We start from the raw sequence: 13318 nt of genomic DNA on the forward strand, positions 1-13318 counted from the left end.
ACTAAACACTGAAATAAATGTGAGTGATACATACTCTGAAGACAGATTAATTAAAAAAGTAAGATCATTATTTATGCAGTTATTTCAGTTCAAGGTCATGGATGATGAGAGCCCATCCAGGCAGCTCAGAGTACAGGGCAGGAACCAACCCTGAACAGGACGCCATGCCATTTCAGGGTTCACTCGCACACATCTACACTTGCTCAGACAAGGGCCATTGAGACACACCCATGAAGCTAACCTGCACCTATTTGGGATGTGAGAAAACCCAGAATACCCAGGGAACACAGACACACACAGGGGAAGAACATGTAGATTCTGCAGAGACACTGATCCCGGCTTGGAATCAATTATTTTTTTTTCCCTTGAACATCAGACTCCAAGTTCTTCAGCTTTGGGACCTTTGGACTTAAACCAGTGGTTTGCCAGGGAGTCTGGGGCCTTTGGCTACAGACTGAAGGCTGCACTGCCAGCTTCCCTACTTTTGAGGCTGGGGACTCAGACTGACTTCCTGGCTTCTCAGCTTGCAGATGGCCTACTGTGGGACTTCACCTTGTGATCATGTGAGTCAATACTCCTTAATAAACTCCCCTTCGTATGTACATTTATCCTATTAGTTCTGTCCCTCTAGAGAGCGCTGACTAATATACTCATCAATGTTATAATGAAATAATGTTGAACAAAACAATGTTAACAAGGGTCTGCTATTCTTTAAAGAGAAAATACGTAATTCAAAGAAGTGAAAAATAGACTGTCTGAGCAAGTAAATAGAAGATGTAAAGAAGAAGCAAATGGAAATTTTAGAATTCAAATACCATAACAGAATTAAAAAAAAAAAACAAAAACAAAAAAAAACTCATTGGATGGGCTGAAGAGCAGAATAGAGAGGGGAGAGGAAAGAATCAATGAACCAGACCATAGAACAATATAAATTAGCCAGTATGAACACCAGAGATAAAATAAAATTAAAAAGAAAAATGAGCAGAGCTTCAGGAACTTGTGGGATTACAACAAAAGATAGAACGCTTGTATCCTCAGAACTTCAGAAAAGGAGCAGCAGAGTAGGACTAAAAAAGAATTAGAGGAAATATGGTTTTATTTCATAGAAATAATGGCTTTTCCAAACTTAACAACAATAAAAAAAGGTTAACCTATGAATTCAAGACTGCAAAAAAAAAAAAAAAAATGAAGCAGGGTAAGCCCAAGGAAATCCACACCAAGACACATCGTAATTAAACTTTTGAAAACTAATGGCAAAAATAAAATCTTGAAACAACCAGAGGAAAAAATGTCACATATCTTTTTTTGCAGTGGGGGGTCGGGGGAGTGCAATGGTGTGATCTCGGCTCACCACAATCTCCACCTTCTGGGTTCAAGCAATTCTCCTGCCTCAGCCTCCCAAGTAACTGGGATTACAGGCAAGCACCACCACACTGGGCTAATTTTGTATTTTTAGTGCATACAGGGTTTCTCCATGTTGGTCAGGCTGGTCTCAAACTCTTGAAAGTGTCACATAACTTTTTATAAGGAAACACTAATTCAAATGGCAGTGGATTTCTCATCTGAATCATTGGAGGCAAGAAGAGAGTAGTTTAGTTTATTTTAAAAGCTGGAAAAAGAAACTGTAAACCACAAATTCTATAACTGGTAAACATGAATAAAGACATTGTCAGATGAAGAAAAACTAAGGTAATTTATTGCTAACAAACAAAACAAAAAATAGTTAAGCTCTTTAGAGAGAAAGAACAGGATAACAAAATAAGTCTTAAAAGTTCAGAAAGGAAAGAATTACATTAAAATGTGTAAAAATGGGAGTATAAATATAGTATCTTTCTTCTTGTAGGTTACTTAAATTATATTCAATAGTAGAAACAGAAATTATGAAAACATCTGATATTGGTCATTGAATTATATTCAATGTATGCAGAAGAAATGCTTAATCCAATTATATTTTTTATATGGAGAAGGTAAGGTAATGTTTCTAAACTTTGCTCAAAGTGAAAAAACATTGATACAGGTAGACTCTGGCAAATTACCTATGTATATTTAAATACCTACAGCAACTTGTCTTCTGGCTAATTTTATTTGTCAACTTGACGAGGCCATGCTACTGAGATATTTGGTCAAACTCTTCTGGATAATACTGAAACGGTATGTTTTCAGATGAGGTTAACATTTAAATCAACAAACTTTGAGTGAAACAGATTTCCCTCCATAATGTGAGTGGGCCTCATTCAGTTAGTTGAAGACCTTAAGAAAAAGACTTATATCCCCAAAAAAAGAGGGAATCCATCAAAAAGACTGTCTTCAGACTCCAGCTGAAACAACTCTCTCTCTCTCTCTTACTCTCTCTCTCTCTCTATATGTGTATATATATAAAAGTATAAATTTTATACACGTATTCATGCATATATATGTATGAATTTAAAACAAACTCATTGGATAGACTGAAGAGCAGAATAGAGAGGAGAGAGGAAAGAATCAGTGAATCAGACCGTAGAACAATATAAATTAGCCAGCCTGAACACCAGAGAGAAAATAAAATGAAAAAAATAAATGAGCAGAGCTTCAGGAACCTGTGGGATTACAACAAAAGACAGATACAACACTTTAGATACAACAGCACATGCATACTGAAAATAAAAGAACTGATTATATAAACAATAATTAAAAATGAAAAAGTGACCTATTAATGTAAGAATAAAGTAAATTCAAAACAAAGAATATCCCTATAGAAAAAAAAAGATTATATAACAGTAAAAGAAAAAATACAAACAAATTATTAAAAATGTGTGCATACACAAACGCACACAACAGAGCCTCAAAATACAGTAGACAAAAACTAAGAGTTGAAAGAACAAATAGACAAATCCACCAACATGTTTAAGGACTTCAACATCTCATCTCTCTCTCGTCTCTCTCTCTCTTTACATATATATAAACACATACTATATATATCAATTTCTCTATATATCAAATATATATCAATTTCTCTATCTATCTATATATAAATATAGATGTATATAAATAGAGAGAGAGAGGAGAGAGAGACTGCTAGAGACTAAGATTTACGTTATGAAATTATGTTAAAGAATTGACTCACTTGATTGTGGAGACTGGCAGGTCCAAAACTTGGAAGGTAGTCCAGAAGCAGGCGAGAGACCCAGGAAAGAGTTAATGTTTCGGCTGGAGTGTAAAGGCAGTCAGCTTGATGAATTCCCTCTTTTTGTGGGAGGGGCAGTCTTTTTCTTATGGCCTTCAACAAAATGAATGAGGCCCACTCACATGATGGGGGAAATTGTTTCACCCAAAGTTTACTGATTTAAACATTAACCTCATCTAAACACATACCTTTTCAGTATTATCCAGAAGAGTTTGACCAAATATCTCAGTAATGTGGCCTAGCCATGTTGACAAATATTAATAAAATTAGGCAGAATACTAGGTGTTGGTATGTTGCTGTAGGTATTAAAATGTTCATATGTAATTTATGATAGTCTACTGGTATCAGCATTTTACCACTTTTAGTGAAATTTAGAAATATTAGCTTACCTTCTCCTTATAAAAAAATATAATTATGTTAAGTACTTCTTCTACAGTACCATTTCATATGGTTTTATAATTTTTGCTTCTAACATTTTTATACACACACACATGCTGTTTCTCTGAAGAACTCTGACTCCTACAATTAGTAAGAAAACTATATGAAGAATCAAAACATTAGAAATTAAAATACAATTATAACAAATATCCATGCAACCCACAGGTAGATAAGTAGGTAGAAAGAGAGACAAAAAAATAAAAAAGGAAATAAATAAAAAGTAAATGAATATAAGACTGATTTAGCTTTAACATACAAAACCTATCATATGGCAGAAATTGATAGAACGAATAAAAGAAACTGAAACATATTCAAGTGTTCCTACAGAAAGCTCACTTTAGATATAACAGCACATATACACTGAAAATAAAAGAACTGATTAAATAAACAATATTTAAAAATGAAAAAGTGACATATTAATGTCAGAATAAAATAAATTCAAAACAAAGAATATCTCTACAGGAAAAAGAGATTATTATGATAGTAAAAGGAAAAATAGAAATAAATTATTAAAAATGTATACATACACACATGCACACAACGGAGCCTCAACATACACTAAGCAAAAACTAAGAGTTGAAAGGACAAATAGACAAATCCATCAACATGTTTAAGGACTTCAACATCTAATTCTCAACAATTAGAGATACTAAACAAAAATTAGCAGGAATATAGAAGAACTAAACAACAGAATCAAGCAATAGGATGATACATCTTTTTTTTTTTTTTTCAGTGACACTGGAATGTTCAACAAGATGAATCAAATCCTGGATTATAAAACAACCCGCAACAAATTTAAAATAATTGAAATCATGCAGCATATTTTCTCTGATCATAAAGCAGTCTGCTAGAAATCAGTAACAGAAAGACAAATGAAAAATCTCCAAACATTTGGAAATTAAATTATAGACTTCTAAAAATATCATTGACAAAAGACAAATTCTCAGAAGCAATAAATAGAAAGTACATAGAGTTAAATGAAAATGAAAATACAAAATATCAAAATATGCAGAATGCACTCAAAGCCGTGTTGAAAGAATTACAGCACTAAATGCTGCCACTATGAAAGAGGCAAAGTTTCCAAGTCACTAATCTGAGTCCCCACCTCAAGAAACTACAAAAAAAAAAAAAAAAACAAAATAAAACCAAAAGTGACAGAAGAAAGGAAATAACAGAAATTAATGACATTGAAAATAGAAAGACAATGGAGAAAATCAATGAATAAAACGCTAATGCTTAAAAAAATCAATAAAATTGATAAGCTTATTGCAATATAAGAAAAAAATAGAAAACAAAAATAAACATTATCAGGAATACAGTATTGGATATTTCTGCAATCATTTAAAGGATAATAGAAAAATATGAATAAGTTTATGCTCATGAGTTTGACAAGTTAAAAGAAATGTATCCATTTCTGAAAACCCGTAAACTACCAAAATCAACCGAGATGGAATAGACAACCCGAACCATATAGTAATCGTTAAAGAAAATGAACATGGACACATAATTTTTAAACTGCAGGAAAAGAAATCTTCAGGTCCAGAGTAATTTACTGCAGAATTTAAACAGTAAATAATAATTAACAAAAAGTTTACACAATATCTTTAAAAAAATAGAAGAGTGAATATTTCCCCAACTCATTTTATGAGGATTATGTTACCTTGATTCAAAACCAGACAAAGACAGTTCAAATGAGAAAAACTATGGGCAAATATAGCTCATGAATTTATACACAAAAATCCTTAATACAGTATCAGTAAATGAATTCCAGCAATGTAGTTTTAAGAGTATACGTCATGACCACATGGAATTTATTACAGATATGCAAGTCTTCTTCAACATTTAAAAACATTAGCAATGTGATTTACCCTATCAACAAGCTAAAACAATTCAATTTTTAAATAAAATTATTAAGCAAAAGGACTTGTAAAATTTAACACTCAAGTATGGTAAAATTTCCTCAAGTTAGGAATAGAGAAAAGCTACCTCAGTTCATGAGGAATATTGGCCTGTAATTTATTTTTTCTTGCAGTGTCCTTGTCTGGCTTTGGATAGCACAGTGATAAGGACCTCATTAATTTGAAAATTGCTCTTTTTCAATTATTTTAGTAGAGTTTGAAAAGGATTGATATTAATTCTTCCTTAAATGTTTGGTAGTATTCACTAGTGAAGCCGGTAGTTCCTGAACTTCATTTACTTTGTTGAGAGGTGTTTGTTTACTGATTCAATGTCCTCACTCTTTATTGCTCTGTTCAAATTTTCTGTTTCTTCATAACTCAGTCTTGGTAGGTTGTATGCATCCAGAAATATATCCATTTTTCTAGGTTATATAGTTAATTAGTATAAAACAGTTTATAGCTGTCTGATATGATTTGTTTTTCAGGTATCAGTTGTAATGCCTCCTCTTTAATTTCTGATTTAATGCAGTAATTCTCTTTTTTTCTTAATCCAGCTAAAAGTTTGTTGATTTTGTTTATCCATTAAAAATAAACTCAGCTTATTTCATCTTTTTCATTTTTCTAGTCTCTGTTTTGCTTATTTCTGCTCTGATACTTCATATATTCTCCCTACTGCTAACTTTGAGCTTAACTTGTTTTTATTTTTCTAGTTTCTTGAGAAGTACTGTTAGGTTATTTACTTGATGAATTTCTTCTTTTTTTGATGCAGGAATTTACTGCTATAACCTCCTCTCTTAGAACTGCTCTTGCTGCATCCTATACATTTTGCTGTGTTGTGTGCCTGTTTTCATTTGTCTCAAGATACATTTTTAAAATTTACTTTTTAATTTCTTCTTGAATCATTTGACTGATCAAGAGTATGTTATTTAATTTTCATGTGTTTCTGAATTTTCCAAAATGCCTCGTTATTGATCTCTAGTTTCTTATCAGAGTAGTCAGAAAATACACTTTATATTATTTCAATCATAAATTTGTTAAGTTTTGTTTTGTTGCCTAAAATATGCTCTATACTAGAGAATTTTGTTTTTGATTTTTGGCACTGGAGAAAAATGAGTATTCTCTTTTGCTGTTGAATGAAATGTTCGTATATGTCTGTTAGGTCCATTTGATCTAAAGTGTAGTTTAAATCTAGAGTTTCCTTATTGATTTTCTGACTGGATGATATATTGATTATTGAAAGTAGGATATTGAAGTTCTGTACTATTATATTACAGTCTCTCTCTTCAGACCTATTAATATTTGCTTTATATATTTAGGTGTTCTGATGTATAGCACATGTGTATTTATAATTGTTATATCATCTTTATGAAGTTATTCCTTTACCTTTATATAATAATATTTTTTGTCTCTTTTTATAGGTTTGAATTAAAGTCTATTTTATCTGATATAAGTATAGCTACTCCTGCTGTCTTTTGGTTTTCATGTACATAGAATATCTTTGTTTATACCTTCACTTTCAATCTATGTATGTCAGTAAACAGGACCCAAATATATGTTGCCTATAACACACTTATTTCAATCTATTATATTTGGGTCCTGGGTCCTGTTTTTTGTTTTGTTTTGTTTTGTTTTATGTATTCAGCCACTCTATGTCTTTTAATTGGATAATTTAGTACATTTGTATTCAGGGTAATTATTGATAGATAAGTACTTACAATTGCCATTTGGTTTATTTTCTGATTATTTTGCTGATCCTTTGTTCCTTTCTTCTACTCCTGATGTCTTTCTTGGTGGTTTGATGATTTTCTGTAGTTGTATGCTTTGATTCCTTCCTTTTTATATTTTTTTAGATCTCCTATACATTTTTGCTTTCTGCTTACCTTAAAGCCTATGTAAAACTTACTATAATTATGACAGGTTATTTAAGCTGATAAGTTCATTCACATACAAAACTATACTTTTACTACCTTTACCCACATTTTATCTTTCTGATGTCACAATTAAAATTATTTTGTATTGTGTATTCCTTAAAAATTATTGTAGATACACTTGTATTAATAGTTTTGTTCTTTAACCTTTCTATTAGAGATATCTTATTTACATGACACTCTTAAGTTTTACAGTATTCTGAACTTGATAATGTACTTACTTTTACCACTGATTCTTATAGTATTATGAATTTTCTTATTACTAATGAGATTCCTTTTGTTTCAGCTTGAAGAACTTTATTTAGTATTTCTTGTAAGATAGGTCTAGTGATATGAACTCCCTGAGCTTTCGTTTGTGAAAGCCGTTATCAATTTTTCATTCCTTAAAGACATCTTTTCTCCATAAACTATTCCTGGTGGGCAATTTTTTTTAGAAATGTTTATATTTTCTGTTTATTTTTTAGTTTTAAGCAGTTACATGCTTATTGTAGAAAAGTAAAATGGTACAGAAGTATATATAGTAAAACATTATTATGTATACATCTTTTGGCAATTTTTCCAGAATTTTTCTATTTACATATATGCATATTTTTTTCTTGTTGTACTTGGAGTATATCAACCCAGTCTCTCCTGGGCTGCAAAGTCTCTGCTGAGAAATCAGCTGCCAGTCTTATATGTGATCACTTGCTTGTGAGAATTTTTTTTTTTTCTTGCTGCTTTCATGAGTCGCTCCTTGTCTTTCAATTTTGACAATTTGATTACAATATTTCTTGGCATAGTTTACTTTGGATTGCATTTTACTGGAGTTCTTAGAGCCTCCTGTACCAGGATACTTATATCTTTCCTCAAATTTGGGGTATTTCTTTAAATAATTTTGTGTCCCTTTTTTTTCTTTTCTCCTTCTTAGACTCCTGTAATGAGAAAGTTAGCTGTCTAGATGCTGTCTTATAATCCATGTAAGCTCTTTTTATTCTGTTTGTTCATTTTTCTCCATTGGTAGCATGTCTTTGTGTTTTCAGATTATTTTCTCTACTTGATAAGTTCTCATGTTGTTGTTCTCTACTGCATTTTTTATTTCATTCATTGCATTCTTCAGCTCCAGATTTCTTTGTTTTTTTTAATATAATTTCAACTTCTCTATTAAAAAGACTCTTATTTCACTTATTGCTTTTCTGCTTTTGTTAACTGGTATCATTCTGTTATCTTGAAGTTCAGTGAGCTTTCTTAAAATGATTATTTTAAATTCTTTGTCAGACAATTTGTAGATTTCCATTTTTGATGGGTCAGTTATTGGGAAATTATTGTATTCCTTTGGTAATGATATGTTTCCTTAGTTTTTCATATTCCTTGTTGCCTTGTGTTTATGTCTGTTAACTTATTGAAGCAATTACTTTCTTGACTTTGCAGACTCTTTTCAGTTGGGGATGACCTTCCCTTATAGGTGGGTGCAAAGACACAAGCTGAGAAGGTTGTGATTGTTCTGACTCCAGTAAGGACACAGCGGCATAGTCTCAGTACAGCCCTGTCAGGTAAAATCAGTGTTGGCAAATATTTCGAGGAGCCCCAGCAGCCAACTCTGTGTATGTCCTCATTGGTGGTGAAGGATGCTGGAAATTTTCAATGGCAAAGGATGGTGAAAGATGTTGAAATTTTCAATGGCAAAGGGTTCTGGGATCCCGCTGACCTATTTTTCCTCCAATAGGAAAGTCATGGCAAAGGGAATCCCTCTTGGCACTGGTTCTGGCTTGAACGCATGCTTGCACCAGTGTAATGCACAACACCTGGGGAGTGGTCATGGAGCTGAGTTTTGAAGGACAGGCATGCACGGAAGGACTATGATTTGAGGGTCCAGGGCAGTAGTGGCACCACTGTCTGGAGTACTGGCACCCCAACTGCTGTATTGGTGTGTGCAGGGTACAGACTAGCCCATAGGAGTAGTGTCTCCAAGTCTGATGTGTGAGCATATGCAGTGTAGCCACAGAGTTGGGGTCTGAAACACTGGCAAGCACAGAGCAACTGCAGAGCTGAGACCTGGGGTGTGGACACAGGTGGAGCAGCTGCAGCTCTAGAGTCAATGGAGTGCATTTAGGTTGGGAGGAATGACCCTTGCTCTGAGTTGGCACAAGATTGGCTGCTTCTTGAGAAGGGGGACAGGAGGCATCTTTGAGGAGGGACATCTCCCTCCTCAAAGGATCCATGTCTAGGATGGCTGTTGGTTACCTAGCGGCAAAAAAAAAAGAAAGAAAAAAAAAAGTGCTGTTGTCTTTTACAGAGCAGGCCCCTGGAGACTACAGTGGTGCTCTGCACATGACTGATACTGATATTTCCCCTTTCTTTGCTCCTAGACATCTCCATATGTTTCAGGTATGCTGCTCTGCTCAGTGATCTTTTCTGTGTGTCTTTTCTTTTTCTTTTCCTCTCCCATGTATTGCTGAAGGGTTTTAATTGGGTCAAAGATCCAGCAGAGCCAATGGTGCTTGTAGTGGCTGTGGCAGGTAAGAATGTTATTTGTAGTCTTTGGCATGTGCCTACAGGTAAATCATGGCATACGTCCTTAGGTTTTTGGAGCAAAACTCCGCTATTCTCTACAGATAAATACTCTCATTTTAAGAATAATTTTTGGCCTGCTACTGTGCCTTAATAGAGACTAAACTTTCAACTATGGCCCACCAAGGTACCATTGGCCTGAGCTGCCCATCATAAACTCTGTGTTATATGTCCCACCAAGCCTTAAGTTGGGCATGTACAGCAACATCAACACTTCACTGTCAAATGGAAGTGGTATCTATAACATAGGGCCCAAAGAGACCTTGAAAGCACAAGTTACTTAAAGAATTGACCTAAATGTCTATTGTTCTCACCTCTTCTAAGCTATCTTCTCTCTCCCAGCCTGTACCTATGTCCTTATGGGAGAGTTCCCTAAGATAAACAGAGAGTGAAAGAGAATACTTGGGTCTGGTTTACAGATGGCTCTGCATGATAAGCAGACTCCACCAGAAAGGGGACAGCTGCAACACTGTAGCTCCTTTAGAGGACATTCCTGAAGGACAGTGATGAAGGGAAATCCTCTAAGTACGCAGAACTTTGAGCAGTGCTCCTGGTTGTTAACTTTGCTTGGAAAAAGAAATGGTCAGAGGTGCAATTACACGCCAATTTATGGGCTATGGTCAATGGTTTAGCTGGAAAATAATTAGGAATGTGAAAGAAACATGATTGGAAAATTGGTAACAAGGAGATTTTGGGAAGAGTTATGTGGATAGACCTCTTTGAATGGGCAAAAAGCATTAAGATTTTTGTGTTCCATATGAATGTCAAGGAGGGTCAAGCGGGTAGGATGGCCTGTTTTCTGGATACTAGTTATTCTCTTTTTACAGTCATCCCTATCATTGCATAATGAGCTCGCAAAAAAAGTGGCTATGATGGCAAGGATGGAGGTTATGCATAGGCTCAGCAACAGGAAGTTTTATTAACCAATGCCAACATGTCTATGGCAACTGCTGAGTGCCCAATCTGCTACCGACAGAAACCAACCCTGAATCCCAGATATGACACCATTCTTCTGAATGATTCACCAGCTTCCTGGTGACAGCTTCCATCACTGTACTGGACCACTTCCATCATGAAAGAGGAAGCACTTTGCTCTCAATGGGATAGACACTCTGGATACAGATTTGTTCTCCCTATAGGTAATGCTTCTGCCAAAACTACCATCCATAGATTTATGGAATGTCTTATTCATGTTATTTCACAGTGCTGCTTCTGATCAAGGAATTCACCTCACAGGAAAAGAAGTGTGGCAATGGGCCCATGCTCATTGAATTCACTGACTTACCATGTTCCCCACCTTCCTGAAGCAGCCTATTTGATAGAATATTATATTAGAATGGGTTTTGGAAGAACAATTTTCAGTGCCAGCTAGGAGAAAAAATCTTGAAGGGCCAGGGAAATATTCTCCAGAAGGCTGTATATGTTCTGAATCAGCATTCAATATATGATACTGTTTCTCCCATAGCCAGATTTCATGGGTCTAAGAATCAACGGGTGAAATTTGGGGTGGTACCACTCACTACTATCCCTATTGACCCACCAATAAAACTTTTGCTTTCTATTCCCATGACATTATATGCTCTGCTGATCTAGAGATCTTAATTTCAGAAGGAAGAATGATTCCACCAGAAGACACAACAGTAAGTCAATGGAACTGGAAGCTAAGACTGTCCCCCAGGCCAACCTGACAATTCTTCTGCTTCTGAGTCAACCGGATAAGAAGGGAGTTATGATGTTGACCTGGGTGATTGATCTAAACAATCAAAGGGAAACTGGACTACTACTCCACAATGGAGGTAAAGAAGAGCATGTCTGGAATACAGGAGATTCCTAGGGTATCTCTTAGTATTACCATGCCCTGTAATTAAGGTCAATGGGAAACTATAACAACCCTATGTAGGCAGAATTACTAATTACCAAAACCCTTCAGTAATAAATGTTTGGGTCACCCTAACACCTTGTATCAGTCAGGGTTCTCTTGAGGGACAGAACTAACAGGATATATGTATATATGAATGGGAGTTTATTAAGGAGAATTGACTCACACGATCACGAGGTGAAGTCTCACAATAGGCTGTCTGCATGCTGAGAAGCTACGAAGCCAGTAGTGGCTCAGTCCGAGTCCCCAAACCTCAAAAGTAGGGAAGCTGACAGTGCAGCCTTCAGTCTGTGGCTGGAGGCCTGAGAGCCCCTGACAAACCACTGGTGTAAGTCCAAGAGTCCAAAAGCTGAAGAACGTGGAGTCTGAACATGAAGTACAGGAAAATTCTAGCACAGGAAAAAGATGAAGGCCAGAAGATTCAGCAAGTCAGCTCCTGCCACCTTCTTCTGCCTCCTTTTTCTAGCCATGCTGGCAGCCAGTTGGATGGTACCCACCCACTGGGTGGGTCTTTCTGAGGGTGGGTCTTTCTCTCCCAGTCCACTGACTCAAATGTTAATCTCTTCTGGCAACACCCGGAAACACCCAGATACACCCAGAAACAATACTTTACTTCCTTCAATCCAATCAAGTTGACACTTAATATTAACCATCACACACCTGTACCTGTAGCATGAGATACAGAACCACAGCCAGCTGAGGTGTTTGCTGAAAGCAAAGGAAATGCAAAATGGGTAGCAGAAGAAGATAATGATAATACCAGCTACAACCATGTGACCAGTTACAGATGCAAGAACTATAATTGTCATCATGAGCATTTTCTTTGTATTTTGTCATGAATGTGTCTGTGTGTGTTTCCTAAACACACACATTCACACAAAATATTTTTCCCTGTCCTATTCTCTTTTCATGTGACATGAGATATATTGCCTTTATAACATAGTATCGAATGATGTTAATTTTATACCATAGCATATAAGTTATTGGATATCAAGGAGAAGCACCTCATTTCCTATTTTGGGGAAATGTTTAGTGTATGCTTAGTTGTATACAGGACAGTTGTATCATGACAGAATTATTACCCTGTTACTGCCTTTAGCTAGATATTAAGGATGGTTTAAGGAGCTGCTTATGAGTCTGGTTAATAAAGGTAGAATGTTGGTGATTAAATTTAAGTGTCAACTTGACTGAACCACAGGGTGCTCACATATTTAGTAAAACATTGTTCTGTCTTTAAGAGTGTTTCTGAATGAGATTAAAATATGAATTGGTAAACTGAGTAAAGCAGATTACCCTCCCTAATGTGCGGGTGGGCCACATACCGTCAGTTAAAGGCCTAAATAAAACAAAAAGTGGAAACGCCTGTTGCCTGACTGCCCTCAAGCTGGGATATTGTTTTTTTCTTGCTTTTAGACTCAAACTGAAACACTGGATTCAAACTGAATTTTTTTTTTTAAGTGAAACA

This window comes from Chlorocebus sabaeus, chromosome 14 (assembly GCF_047675955.1).
Source record: "Chlorocebus sabaeus isolate Y175 chromosome 14, mChlSab1.0.hap1, whole genome shotgun sequence".
NCBI classification, from domain to species: domain Eukaryota; kingdom Metazoa; phylum Chordata; class Mammalia; order Primates; family Cercopithecidae; genus Chlorocebus; species Chlorocebus sabaeus.